The 12,790-nt window shown below is 45.3% G+C and overlaps 10 non-coding genes across 10 annotated transcripts; all 10 read right to left on the bottom strand.

The window, feature by feature from the left end:
- Nucleotides 1-542: 542 nt before the first annotated feature.
- On the bottom strand, nt 543-733 carry LOC141160548 (U2 spliceosomal RNA). The gene has a single exon (XR_012250303.1). It is a non-coding gene; the product is annotated as a U2 spliceosomal RNA (small nuclear RNA).
- Nucleotides 734-1,854: 1,121 nt separating this feature from the next.
- Nucleotides 1,855-2,045, bottom strand: LOC141160547 (U2 spliceosomal RNA). The gene has a single exon (XR_012250302.1). It is a non-coding gene; the product is annotated as a U2 spliceosomal RNA (small nuclear RNA).
- A 1,117-nt stretch (nt 2,046-3,162) lies between these two features.
- LOC141160546 (U2 spliceosomal RNA) lies at nt 3,163-3,353 on the bottom strand. The gene has a single exon (XR_012250301.1). It is a non-coding gene; the product is annotated as a U2 spliceosomal RNA (small nuclear RNA).
- A 1,118-nt stretch (nt 3,354-4,471) lies between these two features.
- On the bottom strand, nt 4,472-4,662 carry LOC141160545 (U2 spliceosomal RNA). Its single transcript, XR_012250300.1, has one exon. It is a non-coding gene; the product is annotated as a U2 spliceosomal RNA (small nuclear RNA).
- A 1,119-nt stretch (nt 4,663-5,781) lies between these two features.
- LOC141159586 (U2 spliceosomal RNA) lies at nt 5,782-5,972 on the bottom strand. The gene has a single exon (XR_012249590.1). It is a non-coding gene; the product is annotated as a U2 spliceosomal RNA (small nuclear RNA).
- A 1,114-nt stretch (nt 5,973-7,086) lies between these two features.
- On the bottom strand, nt 7,087-7,277 carry LOC141159723 (U2 spliceosomal RNA). The gene has a single exon (XR_012249723.1). It is a non-coding gene; the product is annotated as a U2 spliceosomal RNA (small nuclear RNA).
- Nucleotides 7,278-8,395: 1,118 nt separating this feature from the next.
- Nucleotides 8,396-8,586, bottom strand: LOC141160544 (U2 spliceosomal RNA). Its single transcript, XR_012250299.1, has one exon. It is a non-coding gene; the product is annotated as a U2 spliceosomal RNA (small nuclear RNA).
- A 1,117-nt stretch (nt 8,587-9,703) lies between these two features.
- LOC141160543 (U2 spliceosomal RNA) lies at nt 9,704-9,894 on the bottom strand. Its single transcript, XR_012250298.1, has one exon. It is a non-coding gene; the product is annotated as a U2 spliceosomal RNA (small nuclear RNA).
- Nucleotides 9,895-11,013: 1,119 nt separating this feature from the next.
- LOC141160541 (U2 spliceosomal RNA) lies at nt 11,014-11,204 on the bottom strand. Its single transcript, XR_012250296.1, has one exon. It is a non-coding gene; the product is annotated as a U2 spliceosomal RNA (small nuclear RNA).
- A 1,118-nt stretch (nt 11,205-12,322) lies between these two features.
- On the bottom strand, nt 12,323-12,513 carry LOC141159420 (U2 spliceosomal RNA). Its single transcript, XR_012249427.1, has one exon. It is a non-coding gene; the product is annotated as a U2 spliceosomal RNA (small nuclear RNA).
- Nucleotides 12,514-12,790: the final 277 nt, after the last annotated feature.

Raw genomic sequence — 12,790 nt, 5'->3', positions numbered from 1 at the left:
AGTCTGCAGGCATTAAATGAAAGAAGTCAGTGTTCCAGCAGAGGGAGACAACGTTTCAGAAAAGGCATTGTAGCAAACCAAAAAAGAAATTTTAAGCGCAGCAGAGTAACCAGCTCACATACCTGTTAGCTCAGGTGAGTTTAAAAGGCTGCTGTTGATAACAAGGGCATTTGCTAAATAGATGGTGTGTGTGCAACAATATACTGAAAGGTCAATTATATTGTGCAGCTTATCTCACCACCTGTAGTTATTTAGGTGAAAGCTCCAAAATGCTTGCCTAATATGTCTGTTTATCCAAAAGGAAGTATAGAGGGAGAGCTAGATAGATAGCATTGCATTACATTACATGGCAATGCAATGCACAGTTGCTGAAGTTGAACCAAAATGAGCTTGTCATCTGGCTTCTGCAACTTTTAACATGAAAAATCCAATGAGGAGAAGAAAAGCAAAGCCAAAGAGTCCATCCCAAAATCCGACAAACAAGCCAAATGAACAAAAAGCATTGAATTCAATTCTTTCTGATTTTAGAAACTGCATTAAAGAAGGGGTGCACCGGTCCTGGAGATACTGCAATACCAGGTCAATGCGTGGAGTGGACAGAGCAAGCTCTTTTTCCATCTCCCTGTTCTAAAAATCCATTTAATATATGGTCCCCAGATAGGGGACGTATCAGATATTAAACTGATAAGAACAGATACTACACTTGATCTTAGCCAAAAGGCCGAGAAGCGATAACCAGAATTGGTTTCCGACTACGGTGCCACCCAAGGATTCTGAAAAGTCCATTTGTGGAGATGGCCACCTGGACTCCCGTTAAGAAGACATGCTGTCAACCTCTAGATCCCTCACATGCCTGCACTTTTCGGCTTGCTGCTGCTGCAATCCACGCGTTTTAGATCTGCATAACTCCACCTCTTTTAGCACAGTACCCTCAACCCCCGGCTGTTCCCACCCGCCTCAACACCGTTGGAAGGGAGGAGAACCAATTAAGGCGGGGGGGGGGGGGTGGAACGAGCAGCTGTCTACCCTTAGCAGGAGGGTTGCTGATTAATTACCTCTCCTGCTGCTGCTGCTGCTGCTGGCTGTCCAGCAGCAGACTGAAGGTGGCTGCTGCTGTGCGCAGGTATATAAAGGCTCAGAGCCCATTATGACACACGCAGCCAGCGTTCCATTGCCACATTCCGTCTACTGCAGGCGGGATACCTGGATGGCTGAATGTCACTGAGAAGCTCACAGAGACCGCCATAAGCAACAGTTTAACAGAATGCCACAGACTAATCAACCCAACTTTTTGGGTTGGGTTCTCTTTTATAGTCTGCAGGCATTAAATGAAAGAAGTCAGTGTTCCAGCAGAGGGAGACAACGTTTCAGAAAAGGCATTGTAGCAAACCAAAAAAGAAATTTTAAGCGCAGCAGAGTAACCAGCGCACATACCTGTTAGCTCAGGTGAGTTTAAAAGGCTGCTGTTGATAACAAGGGCATTTGCTAAATAGATGGTGTGTGTGCAACAATATACTGAAAGGTCAATTATATTGTGCAGCTTATCTCACCACCTGTAGTTATTTAGGTGAAAGTTCCAAAATGCTTGCCTAATATGTCTGTTTATCCAAAAGGAAGTATAGAGGGAGAGCTAGATAGATAGCATTGCATTACATTACATGGCAATGCAATGCACAGTTGCTGAAGTTGAACCAAAATGAGCTTGTCATCTGGCTTCTGCAACTTTTAACATGAAAAATCCAATGAGGAGAAGAAAAGCAAATCCAAAGAGTCCATCCCAAAATCCGACAAACAAGCCAAATGAACAAAAAGCATTGAATTCAATTCTTTCTGATTTTAGAAACTGCATTAAAGAAGGGGTGCACCGGTCCTGGAGATACTGCAATACCAGGTCAATGCGTGGAGTGGACAGAGCAAGCTCTTTTTCCATCTCCCTGTTCTAAAAATCCATTTAATATATGGTCCCCAGATAGGGGACGTATCAGATATTAAACTGATAAGAACAGATACTACACTTGATCTTAGCCAAAAGGCCGAGAAGCGATAACCAGAATTGGTTTCCGACTACGGTGCCACCCAAGGATTCTGAAAAGTCCATTTGTGGAGATGGCCACCTGGACTCCCGTTAAGAAGACATGGTGTCAACCTCTAGATCCCTCACATGCCTGCACTTTTCGGCTTGCTGCTGCTGCAATCCACGCGTTTTAGATCTGCATAACTCCACCTCTTTTAGCACAGTACCCTCAACCCCCGGCTGTTCCCACCCGCCTCAACACCGTTGGAAGGGAGGAGAACCAATTAAGGCGGGGGGGGGGGGTGGAACGAGCAGCTGTCTACCCTTAGCAGGAGGGTTGCTGATTAATTACTTCTCCTGCTGCTGCTGCTGCTGGCTGTCCAGCAGCAGACTGAAGGTGGCTGCTGCTGTGCGCAGGTATATAAAGGCTCAGAGCCTATTATGACACGCGCAGCCAGCGTTCCATTGCCACATTCCGTCTACTGCAGGCGGGATACCTGGATGGCTGAATGTCACTGAGAAGCTCACAGAGACCGCCATAAGCAACAGTTTAAAAGAATGCCACAGACTAATCAACCAAACTTTTTGGGTTGGTTTCTCTTTTATAGTCTGCAGGCATTAAATGAAAGAAGTCAGTGTTCCAGCAGAGGGAGACAACGTTTCAGAAAAGGCATTGTAGCAAACCAAAAAAGAAATTTTAAGCGCAGCAGAGTAACCAGCTCACATACCTGTTAGCTCAGGTGAGTTTAAAAGGCTGCTGTTGATAACAAGGGCATTTGCTAAATAGATGGTGTGTGTGCAACAATATACTGAAAGGTCAATTATATTGTGCAGCTTATCTCACCACCTGTAGTTATTTAGGTGAAAGCTCCAAAATGCTTGCCTAATATGTCTGTTTATCCAAAAGGAAGTATAGAGGGAGAGCTAGATAGATAGCATTGCATTACATTACATGGCAATGCAATGCACAGTTGCTGAAGTTGAACCAAAATGAGCTTGTCATCTGGCTTCTGCAACTTTTAACATGAAAAATCCAATGAGGAGACGAAAAGCAAAGCCAAAGAGTCCATCCCAAAATCCGACAAACAAGCCAAATGAACAAAAAGCATTGAATTCAATTCTTTCTGATTTTAGAAACTGCATTAAAGAAGGGGTGCACCGGTCCTGGAGATACTGCAATACCAGGTCAATGCGTGGAGTGGACAGAGCAAGCTCTTTTTCCATCTCCCTGTTCTAAAAATCCATTTAATATATGGTCCCCAGATAGGGGACGTATCAGATATTAAACTGATAAGAACAGATACTACACTTGATCTTAGCCAAAAGGCCGAGAAGCGATAACCAGAATTGGTTTCCGACTACGGTGCCACCCAAGGATTCTGAAAAGTCCATTTGTGGAGATGGCCACCTGGACTCCCGTTAAGAAGACATGCTGTCAACCTCTAGATCCCTCACATGCCTGCACTTTTCGGCTTGCTGCTGCTGCAATCCACGCGTTTTAGATCTGCATAACTCCACCTCTTTTAGCACAGTACCCTCAACCCCCGGCTGTTCCCACCCGCCTCAACACCGTTGGAAGGGAGGAGAACCAATTAAGGCGGGGGGGGGGTGGAACGAGCAGCTGTCTACCCTTAGCAGGAGGGTTGCTGAATAATTACCTCTCCTGCTGCTGCTGCTGCTGCTGGCTGTCCAGCAGCAGACTGAAGGTGGCTGCTGCTGTGCGCAGGTATATAAAGGCTCAGAGCCTATTATGACACGCGCAGCCAGCGTTCCATTGCCACATTCCGTCTACTGCAGGCGGGATACCTGGATGGCTGAATGTCACTGAGAAGCTCACAGAGACCGCCATAAGCAACAGTTTAAAAGAATGCCACAGACTAATCAACCAAACTTTTTGGGTTGGTTTCTCTTTTATAGTCTGCAGGCATTAAATGAAAGAAGTCAGTGTTCCAGCAGAGGGAGACAACGTTTCAGAAAAGGCATTGTAGCAAACCAAAAAAGAAATTTTAAGCGCAGCAGAGTAACCAGCTCACATACCTGTTAGCTCAGGTGAGTTTAAAAGGCTGCTGTTGATAACAAGGGCATTTGCTAAATAGATGGTGTGTGTGCAACAATATACTGAAAGGTCAATTATATTGTGCAGCTTATCTCACCACCTGTAGTTATTTAGGTGAAAGCTCCAAAATGCTTGCCTAATATGTCTGTTTATCCAAAAGGAAGTATAGAGGGAGAGCTAGATAGATAGCATTGCATTACATTACATGGCAATGCAATGCACAGTTGCTGAAGTTGAACCAAAATGAGCTTGTCATCTGGCTTCTGCAACTTTTAACATGAAAAATCCAATGAGGAGACGAAAAGCAAAGCCAAAGAGTCCATCCCAAAATCCGACAAACAAGCCAAATGAACAAAAAGCATTGAATTCAATTCTTTCTGATTTTAGAAACTGCATTAAAGAAGGGGTGCACCGGTCCTGGAGATACTGCAATACCAGGTCAATGCGTGGAGTGGACAGAGCAAGCTCTTTTTCCATCTCCCTGTTCTAAAAATCCATTTAATATATGGTCCCCAGATAGGGGACGTATCAGATATTAAACTGATAAGAACAGATACTACACTTGATCTTAGCCAAAAGGCCGAGAAGCGATAACCAGAATTGGTTTCCGACTACGGTGCCACCCAAGGATTCTGAAAAGTCCATTTGTGGAGATGGCCACCTGGACTCCCGTTAAGAAGACATGCTGTCAACCTCTAGATCCCTCACATGCCTGCACTTTTCGGCTTGCTGCTGCTGCAATCCACGCGTTTTAGATCTGCATAACTCCACCTCTTTTAGCACAGTACCCTCAACCCCCGGCTGTTCCCACCCGCCTCAACACCGTTGGAAGGGAGGAGAACCAATTAAGGCGGGGGGGGGGGTGGAACGAGCAGCTGTCTACCCTTAGCAGGAGGGTTGCTGAATAATTACCTCTCCTGCTGCTGCTGCTGCTGCTGGCTGTCCAGCAGCAGACTGAAGGTGGCTGCTGCTGTGCGCAGGTATATAAAGGCTCAGAGCCTATTATGACACGCGCAGCCAGCGTTCCATTGCCACATTCCGTCTACTGCAGGCGGGATACCTGGATGGCTGAATGTCACTGAGAAGCTCACAGAGACCGCCATAAGCAACAGTTTAAAAGAATGCCACAGACTAATCAACCAAACTTTTTGGGTTGGTTTCTCTTTTATAGTCTGCAGGCATTAAATGAAAGAAGTCAGTGTTCCAGTAGAGGGAGACAACGTTTCAGAAAAGGCATTGTAGCAAACCAAAAAAGAAATTTTAAGCGCAGCAGAGTAACCAGCTCACATACCTGTTAGCTCAGGTGAGTTTAAAAGGCTGCTGTTGATAACAAGGGCATTTGCTAAATAGATGGTGTGTGTGCAACAATATACTGAAAGGTCAATTATATTGTGCAGCTTATCTCACCACCTGTAGTTATTTAGGTGAAAGCTCCAAAATGCTTGCCTAATATGTCTGTTTATCCAAAAGGAAGTATAGAGGGAGAGCTAGATAGATAGCATTGCATTACATTACATGGCAATGCAATGCACAGTTGCTGAAGTTGAACCAAAATGAGCTTGTCATCTGGCTTCTGCAACTTTTAACATGAAAAATCCAATGAGGAGAAGAAAAGCAAAGCCAAAGAGTCCATCCCAAAATCCGACAAACAAGCCAAATGAACAAAAAGCATTGAATTCAATTCTTTCTGATTTTAGAAACTGCATTATAGAAGGGGTGCACCGGTCCTGGAGATACTGCAATACCAGGTCAATGCGTGGAGTGGACAGAGCAAGCTCTTTTTCCATCTCCCTGTTCTAAAAATCCATTTAATATATGGTCCCCAGATAGGGGACGTATCAGATATTAAGCTGATAAGAACAGATACTACACTTGATCTTAGCCAAAAGGCCGAGAAGCGATAACCAGAATTGGTTTCCGACTACGGTGCCACCCAAGGATTCTGAAAAGTCCATTTGTGGAGATGGCCACCTGGACTCCCGTTAAGAAGACATGCTGTCAACCTCTAGATCCCTCACATGCCTGCACTTTTCGGCTTGCTGCTGCTGCAATCCACGCGTTTTAGATCTGCATAACTCCACCTCTTTTAGCACAGTACCCTCAACCCCCGGCTGTTCCCACCCGCCTCAACACCGTTGGAAGGGAGGAGAACCAATTAAGGCGGGGGGGGGGGGTGGAACGAGCAGCTGTCTACCCTTAGCAGGAGGGTTGCTGATTAATTACCTCTCCTGCTGCTGCTGCTGGCTGTCCAGCAGCAAACTGAAGGTGGCTGCTGCTGTGCGCAGGTATATAAAGGCTCAGAGCCTATTATGACACGCGCAGCCAGCGTTCCATTGCCACATTCCGTCTACTGCAGGCGGGATACCTGGATGGCTGAATGTCACTGAGAAGTTCACAGAGACCGCCATAAGCAACAGTTTAAAAGAATGCCACAGACTAATCAACCAAACTTTTTGGGTTGGTTTCTCTTTTATAGTCTGCAGGCATTAAATGAAAGAAGTCAGTGTTCCAGCAGAGGGAGACAACGTTTCAGAAAAGGCATTGTAGCAAACCAAAAAAGAAATTTTAAGCGCAGCAGAGTAACCAGCTCACATACCTGTTAGCTCAGGTGAGTTTAAAAGGCTGCTGTTGATAACAAGGGCATTTGCTAAATAGATGGTGTGTGTGCAACAATATACTGAAAGGTCAATTATATTGTGCAGCTTATCTCACCACCTGTAGTTATTTAGGTGAAAGCTCCAAAATGCTTGCCTAATATGTCTGTTTATCCAAAAGGAAGTATAGAGGGAGAGCTAGATAGATAGCATTGCATTACATTACATGGCAATGCAATGCACAGTTGCTGAAGTTGAACCAAAATGAGCTTGTCATCTGGCTTCTGCAACTTTTAACATGAAAAATCCAATGAGGAGAAGAAAAGCAAAGCCAAAGAGTCCATCCCAAAATCCGACAAACAAGCCAAATGAACAAAAAGCATTGAATTCAATTCTTTCTGATTTTAGAAACTGCATTAAAGAAGGGGTGCACCGGTCCTGGAGATACTGCAATACCAGGTCAATGCGTGGAGTGGACAGAGCAAGCTCTTTTTCCATCTCCCTGTTCTAAAAATCCATTTACTATATGGTCCCCAGATAGGGGACGTATCAGATATTAAACTGATAAGAACAGATACTACACTTGATCTTAGCCAAAAGGCCGAGAAGCGATAACCAGAATTGGTTTCCGACTACGGTGCCACCCAAGGATTCTGAAAAGTCCATTTGTGGAGATGGCCACCTGGACTCCCGTTAAGAAGACATGCTGTCAACCTCTAGATCCCTCACATGCCTGCACTTTTCGGCTTGCTGCTGCTGCAATCCACGCGTTTTAGATCTGCATAACTCCACCTCTTTTAGCACAGTACCCTCAACCCCCGGCTGTTCCCACCCGCCTCAACACCGTTGGAAGGGAGGAGAACCAATTAAGGCGGGGGGGGGGTGGAACGAGCAGCTGTCTACCCTTAGCAGGAGGGTTGCTGATTAATTACCTCTCCTGCTGCTGCTGCTGCTGCTGGCTGCCCAGCAGCAGACTGAAGGTGGCTGCTGCTGTGCGCAGGTATATAAAGGCTCAGAGCCTATTATGACACGCGCAGCCAGCGTTCCATTGCCACATTCCGTCTACTGCAGGCGGGATACCTGGATGGCTGAATGTCACTGAGAAGCTCACAGAGACCGCCATAAGCAACAGTTTAAAAGAATGCCACAGACTAATCAACCAAACTTTTTGGGTTGGTTTCTCTTTTATAGTCTGCAGGCATTAAATGAAAGAAGTCAGTGTTCCAGCAGAGGGAGACAACGTTTCAGAAAAGGCATTGTAGCAAACCAAAAAAGAAATTTTAAGCGCAGCAGAGTAACCAGCTCACATACCTGTTAGCTCAGGTGAGTTTAAAAGGCTGCTGTTGATAACAAGGGCATTTGCTAAATAGATGGTGTGTGTGCAACAATATACTGAAAGGTCAATTATATTGTGCAGCTTATCTCACCACCTGTAGTTATTTAGGTGAAAGCTCCAAAATGCTTGCCTAATATGTCTGTTTATCCAAAAGGAAGTATAGAGGGAGAGCTAGATAGATAGCATTGCATTACATTACATGGCAATGCAATGCACAGTTGCTGAAGTTGAACCAAAATGAGCTTGTCATCTGGCTTCTGCAACTTTTAGCATGAAAAATCCAATGAGGAGAAGGAAAGCAAAGCCAAAGAGTCCATCCCAAAATCCGACAAACAAGCCAAATGAACAAAAAGCATTGAATTCAATTCTTTCTGATTTTAGAAACTGCATTAAAGAAGGGGTGCACCGGTCCTGGAGATACTGCAATACCAGGTCAATGCGTGGAGTGGACAGAGCAAGCTCTTTTTCCATCTCCCTGTTCTAAAAATCCATTTAATATATGGTCCCCAGATAGGGGACGTATCAGATATTAAACTGATAAGAACAGATACTACACTTGATCTTAGCCAAAAGGCCGAGAAGCGATAACCAGAATTGGTTTCCGACTACGGTGCCACCCAAGGATTCTGAAAAGTCCATTTGTGGAGATGGCCACCTGGACTCCCGTTAAGAAGACATGCTGTCAACCTCTAGATCCCTCACATGCCTGCACTTTTCGGCTTGCTGCTGCTGCAATCCACGCGTTTTAGATCTGCATAACTCCACCTCTTTTAGCACAGTACCCTCAACCCCCGGCTGTTCCCACCCGCCTCAACACCGTTGGAAGGGAGGAGAACCAATTAAGGCGGGGGGGGGGGGTGGAACGAGCAGCTGTCTACCCTTAGCAGGAGGGTTGCTGATTAATTACCTCTCCTGCTACTGCTGCTGCTGGCTGTCCAGCAGCAGACTGAAGGTGGCTGCTGCTGTGCGCAGGTATATAAAGGCTCAGAGCCTATTATGGCACGCGCAGCCAGCGTTCCATTGCCACATTCCGTCTACTGCAGGCGGGATACCTGGATGGTTGAATGTCACTGAGAAGCTCACAGAGACCGCCATAGGCAACAGTTTAAAAGAATGCCACAGACTAATCAACCAAACTTTCTGGGTTGGTTTCTCTTTTATAGTCTGCAGGCATTAAATGAAAGAAGTCAGTGTTCCAGCAGAGGGAGACAACGTTTCAGAAAAGGCATTGTAGCAAACCAAAAAAGAAATTTTAAGCGCAGCAGAGTAACCAGCTCACATACCTGTTAGCTCAGGTGAGTTTAAAAGGCTGCTGTTGATAACAAGGGCATTTGCTAAATAGATGGTGTGTGTGCAACAATATACTGAAAGGTCAATTATATTGTGCAGCTTATCTCACCACCTGTAGTTATTTAGGTGAAAGCTCCAAAATGCTTGCCTAATATGTCTGTTTATCCAAAAGGAAGTATAGAGGGAGAGCTAGATAGATAGCATTGCATTACATTACATGGCAATGCAATGCACAGTTGCTGAAGTTGAACCAAAATGAGCTTGTCATCTGGCTTCTGCAACTTTTAACATGAAAAATCCAATGAGGAGAAGAAAAGCAAAGCCAAAGAGTCCATCCCAAAATCCGACAAACAAGCCAAATGAACAAAAAGCATTGAATTCAATTCTTTCTGATTTTAGAAACTGCATTAAAGAAGGGGTGCACCGGTCCTGGAGATACTGCAATACCAGGTCAATGCGTGGAGTGGACAGAGCAAGCTCTTTTTCCATCTCCCTGTTCTAAAAATCCATTTAATATATGGTCCCCAGATAGGGGACGTATCAGATATTAAACTGATAAGAACAGATACTACACTTGATCTTAGCCAAAAGGCCGAGAAGCGATAACCAGAATTGGTTTCCGACTACGGTGCCACCCAAGGATTCTGAAAAGTCCATTTGTGGAGATGGCCACCTGGACTCCCGTTAAGAAGACATGCTGTCAACCTCTAGATCCCTCACATGCCTGCACTTTTCGGCTTGCTGCTGCTGCAATCCACGCGTTTTAGATCTGCATAACTCCACCTCTTTTAGCACAGTACCCTCAACCCCCGGCTGTTCCCACCCGCCTCAACACCGTTGGAAGGGAGGAGAACCAATTAAGGCGGGGTGGGGGGTGGAACGAGCAGCTGTCTACCCTTAGCAGGAGGGTTGCTGATTAATTACCTCTCCTGCTGCTGCTGCTGCTGCTGGCTGTCCAGCAGCAGACTGAAGGTGGCTGCTGCTGTGCGCAGGTATATAAAGGCTCAGAGCCTATTATGACACGCGCAGCCAGCGTTCCATTGCCACATTCCGTCTACTGCAGGCGGGATACCTGGATGGCTGAATGTCACTGAGAAGCTCACAGAGAGCGCCATAAGCAACAGTTTAAAAGAATGCCACAGACTAATCAACCAAACTTTTTGGGTTGGTTTCTCTTTTATAGTCTGCAGGCATTAAATGAAAGAAGTCAGTGTTCCAGCAGAGGGAGACAACATTTCAGAAAAGGCATTGTAGCAAACCAAAAAAGAAATTTTAAGCGCAGCAGAGTAACCAGCTCACATACCTGTTAGCTCAGGTGAGTTTAAAAGGCTGCTGTTGATAACAAGGGCATTTGCTAAATAGATGGTGTGTGTGCAACAATATACTGAAAGGTCAATTATATTGAGCAGCTTATCTCACCACCTGTAGTTATTTAGGTGAAAGCTCCAAAATGCTTGCCTAATATGTCTGTTTATCCAAAAGGAAGTATAGAGGGAGAGCTAGATAGATAGCATTGCATTACATTACATGGCAATGCAATGCACAGTTGCTGAAGTTGAACCAAAATGAGCTTGTCATCTGGCTTCTGCAACTTTTAACATGAAAAATCCAATGAGGAGAAGAAAAGCAAAGCCAAAGAGTCCATCCCAAAATCCGACAAACAAGCCAAATGAACAAAAAGCATTGAATTCAATTCTTTCTGATTTTAGAAACTGCATTAAAGAAGGGGTGCACCGGTCCTGGAGATACTGCAATACCAGGTCAATGCGTGGAGTGGACAGAGCAAGCTCTTTTTCCATCTCCCTGTTCTAAAAATCCATTTAATATATGGTCCCCAGATAGGGGACGTATCAGATATTAAACTGATAAGAACAGATACTACACTTGATCTTAGCCAAAAGGCCGAGAAGCGATAACCAGAATTGGTTTCCGACTACGGTGCCACCCAAGGATTCTGAAAAGTCCATTTGTGGAGATGGCCACCTGGACTCCCGTTAAGAAGACATGCTGTCAACCTCTAGATCCCTCACATGCCTGCACTTTTCGGCTTGCTGCTGCTGCAATCCACGCGTTTTAGATCTGCATAACTCCACCTCTTTTAGCACAGTACCCTCAACCCCCGGCTGTTCCCACCCGCCTCAACACCGTTGGAAGGGAGGAGAACCAATTAAGGCGGGGGGGGGGGTGGAACGAGCAGCTGTCTACCCTTAGCAGGAGGGTTGCTGATTAATTACCTCTCCTGCTGCTGCTGCTGCTGCTGGCTGTCCAGCAGCAGACTGAAGGTGGCTGCTGCTGTGCGCAGGTATATAAAGGCTCAGAGCCTATTATGACACGCGCAGCCAGCGTTCCATTGCCACATTCCGTCTACTGCAGGCGGGATACCTGGATGGCTGAATGTCACTGAGAAGCTCACAGAGACCGCCATAAGCAACAGTTTAAAAGAATGCCACAGACTAATCAACCAAACTTTTTGGGTTGGTTTCTCTTTTATAGTCTGCAGGCATTAAATAAAGAAGTCAGTGTTCCAGCAGAGGGAGACAACGTTTCAGAAAAGGCATTGTAGCAAACCAAAAAAGAAATTTTAAGCGCAGCAGAGTAACCAGCTCACATACCTGTTAGCTCAGGTGAGTTTAAAAGGCTGCTGTTGATAACAAGGGCATTTGCTAAATAGATGGTGTGTGTGCAACAATATACTGAAAGGTCAATTATATTGTGCAGCTTATCTCACCACCTGTAGTTATTTAGGTGAAAGCTCCAAAATGCTTGCCTAATATGTCTGTTTATCCAAAAGGAAGTATAGAGGGAGAGCTAGATAGATAGCATTGCATTACATTACATGGCAATGCAATGCACAGTTGCTGAAGTTGAACCAAAATGAGCTTGTCATCTGGCTTCTGCAACTTTTAACATGAAAAATCCAATGAGGAGAAGAAAAGCAAAGCCAAAGAGTCCATCCCAAAATCCGACAAACAAGCCAAATGAACAAAAAGCATTGAATTCAATTCTTTCTGATTTTAGAAACTGCATTAAAGAAGGGGTGCACCGGTCCTGGAGATACTGCAATACCAGGTCAATGCGTGGAGTGGACAGAGCAAGCTCTTTTTCCATCTCCCTGTTCTAAAAATCCATTTAATATATGGTCCCCAGATAGGGGACGTATCAGATATTAAACTGATAAGAACAGATACTACACTTGATCTTAGCCAAAAGGCCGAGAAGAGATAACCAGAATTGGTTTCCGACTACGGTGCCACCCAAGGATTCTGAAAAGTATATTTGTGGAGATGGCCACCTGGACTCCCGTTAAGAAGACATGCTGTCAACCTCTAGATCCCTCACATGCCTGCACTTTTCGGCTTGCTGCTGCTGCAATCCACGCGTTTTAGATCTGCATAACTCCACCTCTTTTAGCACAGTACCCTCAACCCCCGGCTGTTCCCACCCGCCTCAACACCGTTGGAAGGGAGGAGAACCAATTAAGGCGGGGGGGGGGAGGTGGA

The sequence above is a fragment of the Phyllobates terribilis genome, unplaced genomic scaffold (assembly GCF_046119375.1).
Source record: "Phyllobates terribilis strain yellow unplaced genomic scaffold, ASM4611937v1 Scaffold_8__6_contigs__length_399053987, whole genome shotgun sequence".
Classification (NCBI taxonomy): Eukaryota; Metazoa; Chordata; class Amphibia; order Anura; family Dendrobatidae; genus Phyllobates; species Phyllobates terribilis.
This window is presented reverse-complemented; position numbering and strand designations above follow the sequence as displayed.